Source organism: Phodopus roborovskii, unplaced genomic scaffold (genome assembly GCF_943737965.1).
Source record: "Phodopus roborovskii unplaced genomic scaffold, PHOROB, whole genome shotgun sequence".
Taxonomy (NCBI): domain Eukaryota; kingdom Metazoa; phylum Chordata; class Mammalia; order Rodentia; family Cricetidae; genus Phodopus; species Phodopus roborovskii.
The window spans coordinates 141,688-163,616 of record NW_026126147.1 but is presented as its reverse complement, the minus strand read 5'-3'; the positions used below and the strand labels follow the sequence as shown (position 1 = coordinate 163,616).

The following is a 21,929-nucleotide window of genomic DNA, read 5'->3' as shown; positions in this document are numbered from 1 at the left end:
TATGCAGAGAGGAGGGCCAGGAGCAAGGAACATGGTATTGCCATGCGAAGGAGGCTTTCCCATCATCCAGAGGAAGCTGGAAAATAGGTTTACAGGATGCCCTGACTGGGAGACCTGAAGAAGGCTGGTAGCAGGAAGAATCCCCTCTTTTTGGTCTCTACAGTCCTTTGAATGAAAAGTGACCCGTGAAGAGCTGAACTGTGGAGAAACATGAGAATGCGGATTCTCAGGACTGGCTGAACAAAAGCCTTTAGTGCCATGGGCTGTGACTGCAGGACAGTTTCAGCTGCTACTGCCCTGAGCCTTCGTCCACCTAGTACTGACTCGCCTCCCACAATAAAGAAATTGGACAGTAGTCCTTCTTTTCCTTTAACCCTCTCAGGACAAGAGAGAAAGGGGTGTCAATAGGGTCTGGTACCTGAGAACATGGTAGTTGAAGATTAGGCTCTGAAGACAAAAGCTAACATGGGAATTCTGGGGAAGAGATTTTCTGAAAGCTCATATATTGTTAATTAGCTCTCCAATTATGGATGGGAAAAACTTGAAAAAAAATGTGCCATAGTAGACTGTACATGCTTCTTGCCACTCTTTAAATATTACAGCATAGCAACCGCTTACACAGTCTTCATATTAGGCATATAGGAAGCTAGAGCTGGTGTGGCCACAGGTGAAAATGTATAGGTTTTATGCAAATACTCTGCCCTTAAGGGATTTGAGCATCTGCATATTTGAGTCTTGGATGGTCCTAGAAACAGTTCTGCCCAAACCTTTGGGGTGATGATTTACATGGATAACATTTCATCCAGTTAGTGACCCATGGGACTCTTCTTTCTCATTTGGTACCTGGGCTTTAGCTTTAGAAACTCAGGGCTCTTCATGTGTTCACTCTTGGCTCCTAGCTCACAGGTACTACTTCTACTGGTTCCTGAGACCTTTGACAGTTTGGGAGCCAGCAGCTTCAGCCACAGCTCCAACATGGCTTCTCGGGGCTATGCAGAAGCTATAAGCTTCTGGTTGTGTTTGGTGTGTAATGCTTATGTGGGACTTGGGTTTTAATAAATGATTTTCCTGTTGCAGGGAAAAAACAAAAACAAAACAAACAAAACTGGAGTTACAGACAGGTATGAGCTGCCATGTGGATGCTGGGAATTGAATCTGGATCCTCTAGAAGAGCAGCCAATGTTCTAAAACACTGAGCCATCTCACTAGATCCTAAATTCTTTTCTTTATGTGTTGTCTTGGTCATGGAATCTATATAGAAATAGAACACTGACTAAGACAACTTGTTTTGTTTCTTCAAGACAAGGTTTCTCTGTGTAGTCCTGGCTGTTCTGGAACTTGCTTTGTAGATTAGGCTGGCCTCAAGTCCAGAGATCTGCCTACCTCTGCCACCCTACTGCTGGGATCAAAGGCATGCATGACCACACCTGACTTTAAAAGCCCATTTTAAAAGAATTATTATAACAAACTTTCCACCTGGTACCATACCTCTCTCAAATCTTCTATCCTCTCACAACACCTTTATTGCTAGAACTTATATAGTTTGCCTTCTTTCCCATTCAAACTCCGGCAGATCCAGAAGAGTAGCCCAACTCTGCAGGACATCTGTGTGAGTTTCTAGTTGGGGGCCCATCTATACAGAAAATATCACTCTCTTCCTACCCATGAAATCTTTCTAGTCCCTAACTAGAGTACATGGAATAGATTTGTGCTTTCTAGACTTATACCATTTCTCTGTCATTTGTTCACAGATTTATGAGACCAGAAAAATGGGAGGAAAAATATAAAGTGTCCAACACTAAGTTAGTGTACAAGAAATGCCTGAAAAGGGAACTCCAACCCTTCTACTTTTAAGGTGTAATGGATGCCTCATAGGCTCCGTTCTTGTTACTTTCCCAGGCGTGGATGGGCTCCCCATGCCCATTTTCTTTACTTAGAGACACAGTGCGTTAACCATTTTTCTTCCTCCCACCTTGTGCCAGAGTCTAATATTTTAGGCTCTTGTGGGCCTCTAGACTTTTCCCTTGTAGGAAAATTGCCTGCATCCTATTTTAATCTAATGGCCCTGCTCATAGCTGGTGCTGCCTCCATAACCATGATATCTTTAATATGGCTCTTCCTGTCCTCCCTTTCCTAGCCACAGATGGATTTTTGTGATGGAATGAGACAGATCTATTCCAAAGGCTTAAGATGGTCTGTGGGACTCTTGGTTCTTCTGGCTATATCAGCATATACAGCTAGCCTGGCTGATTTAGCTGACCTCCTAGTAAATGAATTGGTTCCTGACTTGATGCTTTGGAATGCTCTGGGCTATCTCTAGGGCTCTCCATCTCCCTCGCCTTTCTGTCATCTCGGTGCCTTGTCCCTCCACTTCTCTCAATTCCCATGCACTGAACTGCCTGTCTTACTTGCCTGCACTGTTCTTTCTCTTTCTTCCGTCTGCCTTTCCCTGCCTAAAAAACAAATCCAAGCACCACAAAGCAGTTCAAGTATCATAGAAACTTGCATTGTGAAGAACCAACCTAGAGTTCCTGGCTCAACTCTCTCTGAGCTCCCTGACTGAGATTTTGCAGGCTGTCGAGTAAATATGTTTCTTTCACCCACCACGTTGAATCTTTTCACTTTATCTATGACAGTCTTCCAACTCGTCTTAAATGCATATATAAATCACCTACTGCCACACAATGGAAATGAATACATGAACTAACTACTGGCACTGAATTGTGACTTGGCCTCAGCCCAGTCCCTGAGGTGTTGGCAGAAGTAACTAAATGAACAGCAGCTTGTTGGCCAGTGAAAAGGGCTTGAAGCAGTATAAAGGGCCTCAGTGGATGTTGTCTGAATAGAATGAGACAGACAAATGAAAGGAAATTGATTCAAAGACCTATATAGGCATTATGGTCACCCTCAGATGACCATACCATCATTCTTCACCTATAAGGGTAACAGAAGCCAATATAAGGAAAAAAAAGAAGTTTTTCTTTGCTTGTTTTGTTTTGTCTTGTCTTGTCTTGTTGGAGTCTGGCTATGTATTCTAGATTGGCTTTAAACTCCCTATGCAGCCCAGGGTTGCCTTAAGTGCTGGGATTACAGGCATGCACAACCAAACAGGGCTTAAAAAGAGGGAACTTTACAAGTGAGGGATGTCTCACAAAACCAAAGCATAAGCATGTTGCTGGACCACAGGAATAAACTATAACAGATGAATGCTTTTGCTTTCAGAAGCACAGACGATAGACAACCTCACTCACTGTCTTCATTGTGTTCAGTTTTTTGTTTGTTTGTTTGTTTGTTTGTGCTTTTTTGGGGGGGTTGTTTTATGTTTTTCTTGGTTTTGTTTTTGTTGTCTTCCTTCTCTATGGTAAGCACCATCCTCTACTCCTGATAGCATACAGAGAAATCAACTTCCTCATACTGCCATCACTACTGTTCATGACCTAAGGCTCAGCAACAGCAGAGGATCTCTCCAAGGAAAATGCTGCTAGGAAAATCTGCTAAAGAAGAGAAGTGCCAGCCTGGTCTACAGAGAGTTCTAGGAAAGCCAGAGCTACACAATAAAACCCTAGCTCGAGGAAAAAAAAAAGAGGAGGAGGAGAAGCGGAGGAGAAGCAGAAATGCCAGTTAACAGAGATCTAGAGTAGGAACACTGTTGTCAGTTACATTCACAACATGAGTGGCGGTGGTGGTGTCCATTTTTAAAGGCTAGATGATCAGGAGTTTCAAGCCAGCGTGAATTACATAGCCTGAGTTTACACAGAGGGACCCTCTCTCAAAACGCTACAAAGACCCTCCCCTTAGAAAGGCAATGGCAAATGGGAGACCACTTAAGGAGTTATGCAAAGTGCAGTCACTCCAAAACAGACTCACCCAGGGACCAAACAATTTTTCTTCAGAAGCAGAGGGTATGAATCTGAGGACAAGTCCCAAAGGGCTCTGCTTCCTCTTAGCTTTCAGTTCCTTAAGAGTGAGGAAGAATAGATTAGAGACAAAAGGGAGAAGCAGTGAAATAAAGTGGTTAGCAGCCCAGCTAGTGTGTTGAATCAAAGTAAAATACAATTAGGCCTATCACATAGTACACACACAAAAACTGTTAGCTATTACTATGCTCACCAGGAAAGGCTGAATGCAGTTGGATTCCAAGTTACAGAGATTGGATAATCTTTGCAAATGGTTGCTGAAAACAAAAGAACTTGGGCAAGGTTCCCGATTTGTAACAGAATATGCATCCCTAGGAACCAAGACTTAGGTCTGCCACATATAATACACTTCTCCTATGACACAGGAAATTAACACTAACATTCTTGGGATTAAGCCCTACTTCTCAAGATTCTGTGCATTTTGCTATGACAACACAACAATTACTTCATCCTTATTACAGCTGACCTCAGATAGCTCGCCCTTCCCTGATGAATGGATGAATCCCATTCTAGTTGTTTCTACTTCAGGGTCAACCTGGTTGAACTTGGGAGGATCCTGTTATCCCTGCCCTGAGAAGACATGATCTTTATAGAACTGCAGTGACTTGCTTACGGTCTCAGGGAAACTTTGGACTTGGACTTCTGAACAGTGTTGGAGTTGTGAGTTATAAAACTCTGGGCAATCTTGGAAATGGTGTAAACGCATTTTGCCCAATGAGATGGATGGACATCAACCTTTAATGGTCCAGGGATGGCTCTGATGTAATCAGTGGGACAATCCACTAATAGAGTCAAAATTTTATGGCACTATTAGGAGGTGACAGAAGGTTTAGGAGAGAAGCCTAGTTGGAGGAGAGTATGTTGTCCCTCTCTTTCTGTCTGCTTCCTGGTCACCATGAGGTAGTCAGCTGTGTGGCACACGTTCACTCTACCATGAAGCTATGCCTCACTTTGGACCCAAAAGTACTGGAACCATCCAATCATGAACTGAAACTTCTGAAACCTTGAACCAACATGACTCAGTCCTCCTTTTAAATTGTCTTAAGCATTTGTCACAATGAAAAACAGTGATTAGCATAGACTCTTTGTCAGGCTCCTGAAGGTGAATCACTTGGCAGGTCCTTAACACTTGAACATTCCTTCCATCAAATATGGATAACTACTTTCTTTTGGATAAGCAGCTTTCCCTCCTCAGATGTGACAGCTGAGCCCAGGGATCTCTCTGAACATGCTCAGCAAACACTCTACTTCTGAGCTATAGCCCCAGCCCTCTTTTTACCTTTTCTTTTGAGTTAGGGTCTTACCAAATTGCCTAGGCTGACCGTGCATTGCTTCATCCTTATTACAGCTGACCTCAGATAGCTCGCCCTTCCCTGATGAATGGATGAATCCCATTCTAGTTGTTTCTACTTCAGGGTCAACCTGGTTGAACTTGGGAGGATCCTGTTATCCCTGCCCTGAGAAGACATACAGTCTCTATAGAACTGCACAGGAAGATATTGAACTTGTAAACCCCTTGATTCTGACTCCCAAGTAGCTGAAATTAAAGGTCCATGTCGTATACATGATAAAACTGTTTATGAGCCAAGCTGGTGGCATGGGCCTTTATATCTTAACCCAGCCTAGCCTAAAATGTATTTTGTAGCCCAAGTTAGCCTTGAACTAGAAGCAGTTTTTAACTTCAGCCTCCCAAATATTGCAAATATTAGGATTACAGGTATAAACCAAGCCTAGCAATGAACAGCTTTTGTTTGTTTACTTGTTTTTCAAGACAGGGTTTCTGGAACTAGACCAAGCTAGACTTGAACTCACAGAGATCCACCTGCCTCTGCCTCCCAAGTACTGGGATTAAAGGCATGCACTACCACTGTGCAGCCAATGAACAACTTCTAATAAGCTATTTGAATCTTACTAGAAACTAAACATTAAACCACAGGCCAAGAAGGTGACCTGTAACATAAGTTACTCATCATGAACTCAGTGTTATCTGGCCCATCTGGCTATTAGTATTCATACACAGAAGTCTTCCATTGTCAAAAAGCAAAGTACACCCACTTGCAGGGTGAGTCTTTCCTCTTCAGTTTATTCTCTACAGAAATGCCTCACATACACACCCGGACATTTTCCTCACCATCTACTAAATGATTGTACATCCAGTCAAGTTGACAATGACTAACCATCACAAATCTATCTTTTGGTAACTTGTCACCCAAACGTATTTTAAAGCATTGCCTTCTACCCTGAGCATCCCAAGAAATCTGTGTCCATCTCCAATGCAAAATGCATTTAGTACATCTGCAGGAGTTTCCATAGTTTTAACAGTGTTCAAAGACCAAGTTCAAGGCAGGTGTGGTATCTCATGCCTGTAATTCCACTACACAGGGGGCTGAGACAAGGGGACAACTGTAAGTCCAAGGCTAACATGGCCTACATAGTGAGTTCCTGGTCCATCAAAGAGATCTATTAAATAAAAAATAAGATAAAATAAAAGTAAAAAAAAAAAATAAAACTTAAAAATCCTTTGAGACTCGATCCGCCTATCTCTGCGGGTCCACTTGGAGTTCCTGCAGGCAAGATCCTTATCCCACAAATCCGGGCCCCTGCCAAAGAACGAGGTCTCAGCTGGAGAGCGCCAGTTTCAGTGAGATCCCACTACCCTGCAAAACCTTCTAAAGTTCCAGCCCAGCCCCTCGTCCTCTTCTGCCGGCTATTGGCCAGAGGTGAGTCTGGGCCCAATCGGGGCTGCCTGTCCCCTTCAACCTCTTTTCCCCCTCCCCCCCCTGAACTCCCCTGGATTGGCCCCTGATCCTGCTGCTCTGTTTCCGAGTCCCCTTTGAGAGCCACCCTTGAGACTCTGATACACCCCCCCCATCCCAACCTCCAGTTTTTTTCTTCCCCCTGCCCTCTTCCCCCCCCCACCGCTCCTCTCGCCCCTGGTTTGTGCACTCTGGGACAGGGTGGAGCCAACAGTCCACCCTGCTTTGAGACCTCTCGGAGCCAACTCCGAACAAAGGAGACCTGACTATCCACGTGGGACCACCTGTACTTTCCACCTGCTTTTGTCCCTGACCCCGGTTCTCCAGTCCCTCTGCTGGAGTCCCAGGGCCCTCCCAGGGAGATCCGCCTATCTCATGCGGGTCCACTTGGTGTTCCTGCAGGCAGACCTTGACCAACAAATCCGGGCCCCTGCCAAAGAACAAGGGGTCCTCAGCTGGGAGGCCGCCAGTTTCCAGTGAGATCCCACTACCCTGCAAAACCTTCTCAAGTTCCAGTCCCAGCTCCGTCTCCTTTCTGCCACACAGCCCAGCCCGGAGAAGCCTCCTAGAGAGCTTGGACTACACGAGATACAGACATTGAATCTTTGATCCACATAAAACCCATCTAGAAGGACCACAGAGAGAGGGAAGAGACACCACCAACACCTCCACAGGGAAGAAACTATGGGAAGAAGGCACATACAAGAGAACACCTAACAACAGAAAGACAAACATGATACCACCAGAATCTAGGGAATCTACACCAAATGAGAATGAAACACAACAACAAAGCAGAGGGAAGCAGAGAGAAGGAGTACGACTTAAAAATCACCATCATAAAAATGATAGAGGCCCTCAAAGAAGATATGAGAAAATCCCTTAAAGAAATAGAGGAAAAAACAAACAAAAAAGTGGAAGAAATGAACAAATTCCTAAGGAAAGTACAGAAAGCCAAGAGAAAAACAATTAACCAGGTGAAGGAAACGGTTCAAGATTTGAAAACCGAAATTGAGAAAATAAAGGCAACACAAATGGAAGGGGGAAAGCTGGAAATTGAAAAGCTGGGCAAAAAATCGGAAGACCACGGACACAAGCATAACCAATAGAATTCAAGAGATGGAAGAGAGAATCTCAGGCGCAGAAGATAAACTAGAAGAAATAGATTCATCGACCAAAGAAAACCATAAATCCAACAAATCCTTAACACACAATATCCAGGAAATGTGGGACACCATGAAAAGGCCAAACCTAAGAATAATAGGCATAGAGGAAGGTGAGGAAGCCCAGCTCAAAGGTGCTGAAAACATATTCAACAAAATCATCGAGGAAAACTTTCCAAATCTGAAGAAGGACATGCCCATGAAAGTACAAGAAGCATACCGAACCCCAAATAAGCTGGACCAAAGAAAAAAGACCCCTCGACATATAATAATCAAAACACCTAGCATACAGAATAAAGAAAAATATTAAGAGCAGCGAAGGAAAAAGGACAGGTAACATATAAAGGCAGACCTATCAAAATTACACCTGACTTCTCCATGGAAACCCTCAAGGCCAGAAGGTCCTGGATAGATGTTCTAAAAGTATTAAGAGAACACGGATGCCAGCCTAGGCTACTATATCCAGCAAAACTCTCAGGTCAATATAGATGGAGAGAACAAGATATTCAATGACAAAACCAGATTTTCCCAATATGTATCTACAAATCCAGCCCTACAGAAAGTATTGGAAGGAAAATTCCAACCCAAGGGAAGGTAACTACGCCCACAAAAATGTAGGCAACAGATAATCCAACTACACCAGAAACCTAGGGTGAAGCAGAACAAATATATTCACAATACCACTGCCAACAACAAACCTAAATCAAACAACCATCAACAATCAATGGTCCTTACTCACCCTCAACATTAATGGTCTTAACTCACCTATAAAAAGACACAGATTAACAGAATGGATACGAAGACAGAATCCATCCTTCTGCTGCATACAAGAAACACATCTTAGCTCCAAAGATAGACATTACCTCAGGGTAAAGGGTTGGGAAAAGATTTTCCAATCAAATGGAAATAAGAAGCAAGCAGGCGTAGCTATCCTAATATCTAACAAGCTAGACTTCAAACCAAAACTAGTCAAAAGAGATGAAGACGGTCATTTCATATTCATCTCAGGAGAAATCCATCAACACAAAGTCTCAATTCTGAACATCTATGCCCCTAATACAAAGGCACCCACATTCGTAAAAGAAACACTACTAAAACTCAAAGCTCATATAAAACCTCACACACTTATAGTGGGAGACTTCAATACACCACTCTCAACACTAGACAGGACCACAAATCAGAAACTCAACAAAGAAACAAAAGAATTAACAGAAGTTATGTCTCAACTGGGGCTAACAGACATCTATAGAACATTCCATCCAAAGACAAAAGAATATACCTTCTTCTCTGCTCCACATGGAACCTTCTCTAAAATCGACCACATACTAGGAGACATAACAAACCTCAACAGATACAAGAGAATAGAAATAGTTCCCTGTATCTTATCGGACCACCATGCTTTAAAATTGGAATTCAACAACAATACAAATAGCAGAAAACCTGCAAACTCATGGAAACTTAACAATGTGCAATTGCACCACTCCTGGGTCAAAGAAGAAATAAAGAAAGAAATTAAAGACTTTCTAATATTCAACGAGAATGAGGATACAACATACCCGAACTTATGGGACACCTTGAAAGCAGTGCTACGAGGGAAGTTCATTGCACTAAGTGCCCATATGAAGAAAACAGAGGATAAATGAATTAACAGCGCAACTGAAAACCTTAGAACAGAGAGAAGCGAATTCACCCCGCAGGAGCAGACGCCAGGAAATAATCAACTTGAGGGCTGAAATCAACAAAATAGAAACCAGGAAAACAATACAAAAAATCAATGCAACAAAGAGTTGGTTTTTTGAGAAAATCAACAAGATTGATAAACCTTTATCCAAATTAACGAAAAAGCAGAGACAGAACATGCAAATTAACAAAATCAGAAACGAAATGGGGAACATAACAACAGACACAGAGGAAATCCAGACAATTTTCAGGTCATACTTCGAAAATCTGTATTCCACAAAAATTGAAAATTCAAAGGAAATGGACAAGTTTCTGGATAACTATCACTTACCAAAATTAAATCAAGAACAGACAAACAACTTAAATAGACCTATAACCCGAAATGAAATAGAAGCAGTCATCGAAAGCCTTCCAACGAAAAAAAAGTCCAGGGCCAGATGGATTCAGTGCAGAATTCTACCAGACATTCAAGGAAGAACTAATACCACTACTCCTCAAACTGTTCCACAAGATAGAAACAGAAGGTTTATTGCCAATCTCTTTTTATGAGGCCACAATAACTTTGGTACCCAAACCTCACAAAGACACAACTAAGAAAGAAAACTACAGACCAATATCCCTGATGAACATCGATGCAAAAATACTCAATAAAATAATGGCAAACCGAATTCAAAAATACATCAGAGAAATCATCCACCATGATCAAGTAGGCTTCATACCTGGATTGCAGGGATGGTTTAACATACGAAAATCTATCAACGTGATCCACCATATAAACAAACGGAAAAAAGAAAAACCATATGATTATCTCCCTAGATGCAGAAAAAGCCTTCGATAAAATTCAACACCCTTTCATGATAAAGGTATTAGAGAGGTCAGGGATAACAGGAACATACCTAAACATAATAAGAGCAATATACAGCAAACCAACTGCCAACATCAAACTGAATGGAGAGAAACTTAAGCCAATTCCTCTAAAATCAGGAACAAGACAAGGCTGTCCTCTCTCTCCATATCTCTTCAATATCGTACTAGAAGTTCTAGCTAATGCTATAAGACAACAAAAGGAGATCAAGGGCATCCAAATTGGAAAGGAAGAAGTCAAACTGTCTCTATTTGCAGATGATATGATAGTTTACATAAGCGACCCAATAAACTCTACCAGGGAACTCCTACAGCTGATAAACACCTTCAGCAAACTAGCAGGATACAAGATAAACTCAAAAAAATCAGTAGCCCTATTTTTTTCAGACGACAAAGAGGCAGAGAAAGAAATCAGAGAAACATCACCCTTTACAATAGCCACAAGCAACATAAAGTATCTTGGTGTAACGCTTACCAAACAAGTAAAAGATCTATATAATAAGAACTTTGTGACTCTAAAGAAAGAAATTAAAGAAGATACCAGAAAATGAAAAGACCTCCCATGCTCTTGGATAGGTAGGATAAACATAGTAAAAATGGCAATCTTACCAAAAGCAATCTACAGATTCAATGCAATCCCCATTAAAATCCCACCACAATTCTTCACCAACCTTGAAAGGATAATAATCAACTTTATATGGAAAAACAAAAGACCCAGGATAGCCAAAACAACCCTATACAATAAAAGAACATCAGGAGGCATCACCATTCCTGACTTTAAGCTCTACTACAGAGCTATAGTTCTGAAAACAGCCTGGTATTGGCATAAAAATAGACAGGTAGACCAATGGAATCGAATTGAAAATCCTGATATTAATCCACGCACCTATGAACACCTGATTTTCGACAAAACAGCTAAAATTATACAATGGGGCAAAGACAGCATCTTCAACAAATGGTGCTGGCACAATTGGATGAGGGTGTGTAGAAGACTGCAGATAGACCCATGTCTGTCGCCATGCACAAAACTCAAGTCCAAATGGATCAAAGACCTCAACATCAATCCAGCCACATTGAACCTCTTAGAAGAGAAAGTAGGAGGTACCCTTGAACAAATTGGTATAGGAGACCGCTTCTTGAACATAACTCCAGGGGCACAGACACTGAAAGAAACAATTAATAAATGGGACCTCTTCAAACTTAGAAGCTTCTGTAAGGCAAAGGACACAGTTGGACAAGACCAAACGGCAGCCCACTGACTGGGAAAAGATTTTCACTAATCCTATATCCGACAAAGGGCTGATCTCCAAAATATACAAAGAACTCAAGAAACTAGTCAACAAAACACCAAATAACCCTATTAAAAAATGGGGTACAGAACTGAAGAAAGAATTCTCAATGGAGGAAATCAAAAAGGCTGAAAGACACTTAAGAAAATGCTCCACATCCTTAGCTATCAGGGAAATGCAAATCAAAACAACTTTGAGATACCATCTTACCCCTGCCAGAATGGCTAAAATTAGAAACACCAGTGATGACTTATGTTGGAGAGGATGTGGAGAAAGTGGAACACTCCTCCACTGCTGGTGGGAGTGCAAACTCATACAGCCACTTTGGAGATCAGTATGGCGGTTCCTCAGGAAAATGGGAATTAGTTTACCACAGGACCCGGCAATCCCCCTCTTAGGCATATACCCAAAGGATTCACATCAATGCAACAAAGACATCTGTTCAACTATGTTCATAGCAGCACTATTTGTAATAGCAAGAACCTGGAAGCAACCTAGATGCCCTTCAATTGAAGAATGGTTAATGAAGATGTGGCACATCTACACAATGGAATACTACTCTGCAGAAAAAAATAATGGTATCTTGAAATTCGCAGGCAAGTGGATGGCACTTGAAGAAACCATCCTGAATGAGGTAACCCAGTCACAAAAAGAGGAACACAGTATGTACTCACTCATATATGGATTTTAGACCTAGATCAAATGATCACCAGCCTATAATTCACATCACCAGAGGAACTAGGATACAAGTTATATTCTAAGAGATTCATATAAAGTCCCTCACAGAACTGGGAAGGGACAAGTCCCCCAGACCTTAGGTATAGTGGGGGAGGACAGCTAATGGAGAGAGAAGTAGGAGAAAATGAGAGGGAGGAGAGGGGAAGGCATGTGCGACCAGGAGGATTGAGCCTGGTTAGGAATGGAAAATAGGAAAGAGAGAGAGAGACAGAGACAGAGAGAGAGAACATAAAAGAGGGAGCCAATATTGGTTTGAAGATAAAGTTGAACACAAAGAAAGGTCGAGGGAACTACAAGACTGCTCCCAACTAACAATCTCAGCTTCCGTGGAAAGGCTATCATAAATGCCCTTCCCGGAGAGTGAGATCAACAACTAACTTCTCCATGGAGTCCTCAACTAATGCCTGTTGAAAACAGGAGCAAACACCCATACATAAACACTGAGTCAAACTAGAACCCAGAAGCAGATGGAGAAGACAAGACCATGCGGTAGAAGTACATAGGAGACAGCTTACCTGAACAAGGAGGAGCTAAGGGCCACTAGACTGATAGCTGGGAAGCCAACAGGGGTCTGACTCCGGACCCCCTGAATATGGGTCTCAGCCAGAAGGTCTGAGCAGTCTAAGAGACCTCAGACAGTGGAGCCAGGATGTATCCCTGGTGCACAAAAGGACTTTGCAAACATATCCCCCATGGAGGGATAACTGCCTTATTCTAGAGATAGGAGAGAAGCCCTAGTCCCTACTTCACAGGACCTGTCAGATCTACATGACCCCAACTGGATGGCATTCCCCTACATATTGTATTGTGGTGGGGGGTTGGGAGGGGAGGGTGTTTAGAGTGCATGGGAGAGGGTAGAGAGGGCAAAAGGGAGGGAAGGAGGGAGGGAGGGCTTGGGGGGAGGGAGGGAGGGAGGGAGAGGGAACTGGGATCGACATGTATAAAAAAAAAAACGCTTTGACTCCAAAATTTAAGTTGAAGAACAAGTTACTGGGGAAAAGTATTTCTATTTTTGTTTCCACAGAAAATGAAAAGATGTGGATTCCTTCCAGACTAATGTGGTTTGATCACACCAGACCGCCTGAAACAGAGTACAAGCTGATCCTACATTCCAAACAGCTGGACAAAACAGCCCTACAGACTACAGCTAGGATATCTGAATCTTCTTCGAATCCCCCAAGACAGCGCCCCTACCAGCAGGAAGTAGTTTGGAAAGAACGACGCCCAAATTCCCAAATATTGTGTATAAATGTTTGTTTTCATTTAATTGGACTTTGTTATATAAAATTAAATAAAAAATACTCTATATGCATAAAAAAAATTAAAAAAAAATCCTTTGAGACTCAAGGCAGCTTCAGCTGTGAACCACTGTAAAAATAAAACTTAAAAGTTACATGTTCCTGCTGGGTGTGGAAGCACATGCCTTTAGTCCCAGCACTCAGGAAGCAGAGGTTCACAGATCTCTTGAGTTCAAGGCCCAAATGGTCTATCAATTGAGTTCCAGGAATGCTAGTACTACACAGAGAAAATTTGTCTTGAAAAACAAAACAACAACAAAAAAGTTACATGTTCTCTTGGACCAGGCATGATGTTGCATGCCTTCAATCCCAGCACTCAGGAGGCAGAGGCAGGTGGGCCTCTGTGAGTTCAAGGCCAGCCTGGTCTACAGAGCGACTTCCAGGACAGCCAGGACTGTTACACAGAGAAACCCTGTCTTGAAAAATCAAAAGCAAAACAATAAAAAAGTTACACATTCCCAAGATCAAATAGCACAAAGTAAAAGTTTTCCTTCCACAACAAAGAAATGGGACATAGGAAGAAGAGACCGAGCCAAAGAAAGTAACAAATTCAACAGGGAAAATATTAAAGCCTGTAGTTTTGTTACCCAGAGTCTTTGTTGTATTGAACTATGTTCCTTCTCTTTATAACATCTTCAGGGCTCTTTATCATGAAGGATGTTAAGCTTTGTCAAAAGCCTATTCTGAATCTATTGAGATGATCATGTGATTTCTATCCTTGAGTCCATTTATGTATTACATGCATTGATTTAAGTATGTTGAAGCTGAATTTCTGGAATGAAGACAATTTGATTGTGGCAAATGATATTTTCAGTGTGTTCTTGAATTCAGTTCCCAAGTTTTTTATTGAGAATTTTTATATTTATACTCATCAGGGAGGTTGGTATATAATGTTCTTTTTTATTGCATCTTTACCTGTTTTTGTGTCAGTGTAATATTAGCTTCATGCAAAGGGTTGGCAGCATTCCTTCCTTTTCTGTTTTGTGAATGGTTTGAAAAACATTGGTGTAAGTTCTTTAAAAGTCTGGTCAAACTTAGTAGTGATGCATTTGGATCCAGACTTTTTAATGGGAGTTTTTATTTTATTATTATTATTTTTATTATTGCTTAATCTTGTTGCTTGTTATAGATTAGTTTGAATTTATCTTATCTTGGTTTAATTTTGATATGTTATATGCATGTAGAAATTCACATGTTACTTTTAGATTTTTTTTTAGTTTAGTGGAATTAAGTATAGGATATATCCTAATGATTTTCTGAATTTCATTGGTATCTGTTGCAATGTCTCACCATTTCATCTCTAATTTTATTATTTTAAGTTGTTGTCCTCCTCTCTCTCTCTCTCTCTCTCTCTCTCTCTTGTTTTTTCAAAACTGTGTTTCTCTGTGCATAGTTCTGGCTGTTCAGAAATTCACTCTGTAGACCTGGCTGGCCTCAAACTCACAGAGATGCCTCTGCCCTCTGCCCTCTGCCCTCTGCCCCCTGCCCCCTGCCCCCTGCCCCCTGCCCCCTGCCCCTGCCTCTGCATGCTGGGATCAGAGGCATGAACCACCACCACCCATCATCATCATCATCATTACTATTACTATTCTCATTTTTTAACGTTACTATGCAGCCCTGGCTAGGCAGGATAGGATTAAATACATGCATTCTTTTGATTAGTTTGGATTAGGTTTTGGAGCTCTTGTTTATCATTCAAAAATAACTTCATTTAAATTTATGTTTCATTAATTTGTGCCCTTAATTGTTTCTTTCCATCTGCTATTTTGGGTTTGGCTCATTCTAGTTTTTCTAAGGCTCTAAATAAGTTTTTTTATTTATTTATTTGAGATATCTATGCTTTCTTTAGTCTGTGTGTGTGTGTGTGTGTGTGTGTGTGTGTGTGTGTGTGTGTGTGTGTAAAACTAGCTGGCTGATGAGTTTCTGGGTGATTCTCCTGTTTTCACCTCCTATTCTAAACTCCTGCCCCACCATAGGAGTGCCTTCATTGCATCAGCTTTTGCCCCCTGTGTTGGTAGTTTAAAAAAGAAAAAGAAAGAAAAACAACTTCAGTAAGGAAGTTCACCATAGGGTATTCTGAGCCAAAAACCAAAGTAAAACCGCTTGCCAACTGCACAAGGAAGACCAGCCGAAGCAGCCATGCCAGCCAGACACTGATACCATGAGATTTTCCAGGTCACAACTCTAATGGAGGTTATTCGGATCATGGATGACCCCAAGCAAGCCCTCACTTTTTTTTTCTATTTAATCAAGACAGAGAAGATGCCCAGCTTTTTTCAGTTCCTCCATCAAGTCCTCTTTCTAGTGCATCCGCAAAACGATGTCACAGTGCTCCACAAATTCACGACTGAGGTACACCTATGGGATGGTAGTCCAACTGGAGTAATGCCTAATGCCTTGCTGCAGCTCAGGTGGCCCAGCATATTGTAGGCCACATAGCCACCAACACTAAGCAGCAACCACCGTGTTGCTGAGAGGACTGGGACTGCTTGGGGTCCCCTTGAGGAACATCAACTACCCCCTTAAACTCCTTCACCAGCACACGGCCTGGCACCCTACAACTGAGCTCTCAGGTCATCAGGTTTGCCAGTCTACCGCTTTAACCTTCTGGTCATCATCCCAGCTCTAAGTTGATGATTTTTTTAAAGGCACTTGTAGCTACAAAGTTCCTCTTGGGGTTGCTTTCATTGCATCCTATAGGTTTTCTTTTGTTGCATTTTCATTTCCAATCTAGTCTAGGGATTTTTAAATTTCTTTCTTGAGTTCTTCGGTGGCCCATTCATCGCTCAATAGTGCTTTGTTCAGTGTTTAAGTTTGTGTGTATCTGTAGTATCTCTTACTGTTGATTTCTAGTTTTACTCCATTGTGGCTGAATAACATACAAAATAATTATTTCAATTGTTCTATGTTAGTTAAAACTTGCTTTATGTCCTATTATGTGAGTATTCATTTATTTATTTATTGAGACAAGGTCTTGCTATGTAGCCTTCAATGGCCTGTAACTTGCAATGTAGACCAAGCTACCCTCGAAACCACAGAGATCTGCCTGCCACCCAAGGGCTGAAATTAAAGGCAAGTTTGTGCCACACCACTTTTGATCTATTTTAGAAAGAGCTCCATGGGCTGCTAAGAAGAATGCATATTCAGCCATGTTTGGATGGACTGTTCTATAGAAGTTTATTAGGTAGAATTAGGGAGATGCCATATAACCGTCAGATAAGCAAGATGTGAGGCAACAAGCCATGAGCTTTGTGGTAAAATATAAACTAAATGGGTTAATTTCATTGTGAAAGCTAGTCAATAATACGCCAGAGCCATTGACCAAACAATTATAATTAACATTAAGTCTCTGAGTGTATATTGGGGAATTGGCAGGCAAGCGACAAACCTCCATTTACACAGGGGCTTGCTTTCTTGCTTTCTTGCTTTGTAGTCCAAGTTGGCATTGAACTGAAGAGATCTGCCTGTGTCTGCTTCCTGAGTGCTGAGATTAAAGGGATGTGCCACCACACCCAGCTTACTCTCATTTCTTCAACTCAATTATTTACAATGTTCAAGAGAGACAAAGTTGTATTAGCATTGAAATGCCATTTTTCTCTGCTAGACTGTTGTTAAGTCACCAAGCTCAGTCTCTAGTACTCCCCTTAATATTAACTAGTGTCCCCAAGAATAATCACTATAAAAGGATATGCCTAATGTGAATATACAATAATTGCCAAAACAAGCAATTGCTGGGTCAGTCCCAGCACTCGGGAGGCAAAGGAGGTGGGTTGAGGTCTAGAGTCTGCGTTATTGCTGATAGTGGTCTGAAGTCTGACTGTCATCCTTCCTGGGATCACAGATAGCTAGCTCTCACAGCCCTGTATGTTCCTTTGGGAAATCTCGTCACAGATGCTAGTTCCATCACTGAGCTGGGTCACAAATCCTGGGCACATCTGTCGGCAGTCCTTCAGGAGTCTGGTTGTGAATGTTGATACTACCTCTGGAGGTACCTCTCAGTTACAGGCACTCCATTTTCTATCTATGTTCCCTTGAAGACTTGAATCAAGTTTCTGCCTCACTGGAACACTGCTAGGATTGAGAAGTTCTTCCCCACAGTCTAGAGGAATCCTGATGGCCAGATTTCTTCTTGTAGTCCTCTGGCATTTGCTCTGAGTTTCCAGAGTGACGTTCACTGGAGATCTGGGGCTGCCAAGCCACTGGTTTAGAAAGGGGCTTTGTATAAAATGGCATCCTGTGGCTGCCCCAGTCAAGGCCAAGAGAAGAAAATTCCTCAGAATCTCTCCATCCTCAGCTGCAGCTGTGTAGTACTTTTGTCTCCTTTTCTCCCTCTTTCTATTTTTTATTTTTCTGAGACAGGGTTTCCTTGTATAGCCCTGGCTGGCTGTCCTGGAACTCACTCTGTACACCAGGCTGGGCTGGAACTCAGACATTCTGTGTCTGTGTCTCCTGAGTGCTGGGATTAAAGGTGTGTGCCACCACCACCTGGCCTCCCTTCTGTTATCTATCTTTAAAATGTCTGTTACTGAGAGCACAGTGCTGAGGGTAGACCTCCCCAGACCACACTAATTCCCCCTGACAGACCCTGGGTTCGCCTCTTCTCCTTTATTCACATGGGCTGGCTTTTGTAAGTTACCAGGTACTCCTTGACGCTTTCTAGATATTTTCTCCATTGTGCACTTGTGCCGTTTGAACTATGATATGATGAGGAGCCGTTTGAACTATAATATGATGAGGAGCGGTTCTTTTGTGGCCATGGCTGGGCTTCTGAATACCTTCTGTACCTGGATGTTCATGTCTTTTCCAAAGATTTGAAATTTCTCTACTATTATTTCACTGAATGGATGTTCTTCCCCATATTTTTTTTTATCATGTCCCACGGGTCATATACATTCTGTTCATAAGTTTTTTTCTTTAAGTGTCTGAAGTTGTCTTCAGTCCCTGATGTTCTCTCGTTTGTTTGATCTAGTCTACCAGATCTAGTACCTCCAAGTGAGTTTCTCATTTGATTTCTTGAGCTTTACATTTTTTTTAAAAAAAGGTCTTGCCTCAAGTTTATTTGTAAGAAAAAAAAAAAAACAGCATAGGGCACAGATCATCTGCAGAGTGTGGAGATGTGTCACACCAGTCCATCTGTCTTCACGGTGGCAGAAACCTTTTCTATGGGGCCTTCACAGGGGCCTGGGCACCTTTGGGAGCCTGAGCTGGAGCTGCAGCCTGGGCCTTAGCTGGAGCGGAGGCCTCTGCCTTGGTTTGAACCTTGGGCTTTGGTTGGCAGAGCCTACGACCCTTGGCCATGTAGCTTCTAATCCTCTTCCCAAGCTGGGGGTGAGCGATGAAAGCAAGAAGGCTGAGTTTGCAGCCGGGACCCTTTGGCATCTTGGGTTTAACCACCTTAGGCTTCTCAAGGGCCTTGGTGGCCTCTGCGTGTACACTCATGGCCTTCGCGTTGTTTGCCTGCATCTTCTTCAGGCCTTTCTTGTTGTGTTTCTTGGCAAAGCGCATGCTCCTCAGGAACTTGGGGTCAACTCCCCTAAGAGATTTGTATCTTTGCAATCGGGGTTTCTTGATGCCATTTCTGTGCTATTTCGGGGACTGGTTGTGTGTGGTGTGGTTCTTGGACTTGGCCATGTCTGAACGGTATCCAGCGGCTCCCGAAGTGCCTGGGACCAGAAGAGAAAGACTGAACTTTACATTTTAAAGATTTATATTCAGAATACTTACCTATTTATTGAATTCTTCTTTCATATTCTATATGTCTCCCTTAATTCATTCAGCTATTTATTACCTGCTTTCCTTTTTGTTTTACTATTATTATTATATTATTATTATTATTACTTTGTGTGTGTAAGAAAGACAGACAGACATACAGCTAGACATAGACAGAGACAGAAACACACAGAGAGTGTACATGTGGAGGTCAGAGGACAACTTTTTTATTTAAATTAAAAACAACTTTATTTTACCTACCAATCCCAGTTCCCTCTCCTTCTTGTCCTCCCATGCCCTCCTCCAACCCCCCATCCCAACCCCATCCACTTCCCAGGGAGGGTGAAGTCTCCCATGAGGGATCATCAAAGTCTGTCACATCACTGGGGGCAGGACCTAGGCCCTCCCCCGGGTATCTAGGCTGAGAGAGTATCCCTCCATAGGAAAAGGGCTCCCAAAGCCCATTCATGCACTAGTTCCATTGCCAGCGGCCCCATAAACTGCCCAACCCCCCCCCAACTGACACCCATGTTCAAGGGGCCTGGTTCAGTCTATGTTGGCTCCCCAGGCAGATGACAACTTCTAAGAGTTAGTTCCTTCCTCCCACCGTGGGATCTAAGGACTGAATTCAGATTGCCAGGTTTGAGCAATAAGTGACTTTGTGTTTTGAGCCATCTCAGCACTGCTGTTTATTTTCATTCTGTTGTGTTATTATCTGCTTTCAGCATTAGGGCAATGCTGGTCTTATTAGGTAAATACAGAATAATTTTCTTTCAGATATTTACAATAATTTCAGAATTGTTAGTTCTTTAAATGTTTGTTAGAAGTCAGAAGTGAAGCAATGTTATTTTTCCTAAGCTTTTCATTGTTGGAAGATTTTAATGCAAATTCAAATTATTTATTTATCATTGTTCTGTTTAAGTTTCCCCCCATCACTTCCAAGATTTAGGGAAATTTCTGCCAGTTCATTATTTCCTTGAACAGAACTGAACATTCTCCATCAGTTTATGTTCAGCTTATAGTCCATCTTTTGTCCATTATTGTAGGTAATTTTTACGAGCAGGTTTTCCTGCCAGCCTGGTCCCAGAGCTGCACCAGCCCCAAATAACACAGATAGACTGTTGGCCTGTTACTAGTATTTCTTATTGGCTAGCTCTGTCTTAACTATTAACCCATTTCTATTAATCTAAGTATTTCCACATGGTCTTATCTTACCGAAGAGTGGGCCCAGGGAGTTCTACCCTGTTGGTCCTACATCTTAAAACTCCTCCCTACTACCTCCTCTTACCTCTTTGTCTCCTAGTCCTGCCTATCTTGCTTTCCTATTGGCCAACAGTGCTTTATTCATTAACCAATACTAGAAACATATTTACAAAATGACATCTCCCATTAGGTAATAGTCTTTTTAATATACTTAATGCTTGTGGGCATATGTTCATGTCTGTGCATTGAAAGATTAGGTTCCATTTAAAAATTCCATTATTCGTGATTTGGCTTTGTTTGCTAGTGTCCTTCCATAGAGTCTAAGCAAGGCTAATGGTGCTCTTTAAGACTGTTGATTATTGACAGTGTTTCTTCACTAGATGGCATCCTAAGCCCAGGCTTACTGTGTGAGTCAGGCTCCAGGGAAGACCCAGATGTTTTGTGAGATGTGTCCAGTGGTATGCCTCACTCTGCTGAGTCAGAATTCAACCCCAAGGCAATCATCTCTTACCTACTTACCTCTCCTTCCTCAGGAAAGAAAACAACTCTCTTTATGCTGTGCTACCTGGTGTTGAGGAAGAAATAAAGATGTCCCCAAAAGACTGTGGTGGGTCATATTAAAAGCTTATAGCCAGCAAGACTAGCATGGAGAAAAGTCCCCTGTTTCCTGCTAAGTTGTTTGTGGCCTGAGGATCCTTGAGTTGGCCAGTGACAATATGGATCAAGTCCATGATCACACCAGGGCTAAGAATCATTTCCTGACAACAGGGTACGGTCCAGAAGTCACATCCACAGGCACCAACATAGAATCCTGGGGCCAGTCTCTGTTGTTAGGCTCCATCATGACTGATTTGACCAAAGCAAAGTCCCATACTTATTCCCCCATCTCTTGCTAACCAACAGAGAGAGTCTGTCTCCATGCTATGTTGCCTAAGGTCAGGGGAAGGATAGTTTCTTGGCTCTCAGACTGACAATACAGTGGATCTCACCTGAAAATAGCATCCACTAAGACCAGTGTAGGTCTGAGGCATACACCAGGGCCATGCAGTGGTATAAGTCTAAAAGTCCATCCTTTTGGGGTTTCAGGATCTGCTGGAAGTGTGGAGGCAGAGACCCTATAAATGGCCACAAGTCTGGAGTCAGAGACCATGAAATTCTGCTCTCTACCATACTGAGCCCATATATTTCCCTCCACCTTTCCCGGGTAGTTGTGGAAGGGATGCAACTGTTTCTTTTTTTCTACTTTCTTCTTATCGTATTCCTACTTTATTCGATTTTTCTTGTAATTATGTTAAAACCAATATTATATTCTCTC

General features: G+C 42.2%; 1 pseudogene; it reads right to left on the bottom strand.

Annotated features, from left to right (window-relative positions):
- Positions 1-18,782: 18,782 nt before the first annotated feature.
- LOC127218518 (60S ribosomal protein L29-like) lies at positions 18,783-19,348 on the bottom strand (annotated as a pseudogene).
- Between the last annotated feature and the right edge of the window lie 2,581 nt (positions 19,349-21,929).